The following is a 640-nucleotide window of genomic DNA, read 5'->3' on the forward strand; positions in this document are numbered from 1 at the left end:
GCCGCGAAACCACTCCGCTGCCCCCCCCCCCCCCCCAGTCCGCACCGGCGGTAGTTCCGCCACTGTCTGAGCCCATATGTTTTAACCTGTGCATGGCATGTACAGCAATATGTAAAGAAACTTAAAGGATGCCTATCATTAGAAAAACATGGAAGCTGCTGTTACTGTGAGCTGCCTGACATGTTGAGCTGCTTGCTTCCATACTTTTAAGTCACTGACCTAGAACAAGTATGCCAACAAGGACGTCCCTGATCTGAATGCCTGGTCTAGGTCAGTTTTAAAGCCAAGTGAGTCGTCATAACAGCCAGACAACCAGCATGTTCAGAAGGTCACCAGTGGTAGCCCCCAAGAGTATTTTTTTTGTTTAGAGCCTAACCTTGGCCATAAAACCCTGTGAGATAGTAAGGTCATACATGAACATGCATTCTCTGAGACTATGGCCAGATAAAATAAAATTTAAAGGGCTAGATGGAAATTTAATGTGAATCAGTCTAGAGCTCAAAACCAGGAGACAAATCTGCAAAGCCTGGAACTATGTCTAGAAATCTGGAACCATTGGCAGGTGGTTCCAAGTGCACTTCATAAGTGACACTACCTCTGCAATATGTGCTTTGTCAGTATGCTTCTGAAATTATGGACA

The sequence above is a fragment of the Nanorana parkeri genome, unplaced genomic scaffold (assembly GCF_000935625.1).
Source record: "Nanorana parkeri isolate BGI_ZX_2015 unplaced genomic scaffold, ASM93562v1 scaffold1726, whole genome shotgun sequence".
Taxonomy (NCBI): Eukaryota; Metazoa; Chordata; class Amphibia; order Anura; family Dicroglossidae; genus Nanorana; species Nanorana parkeri.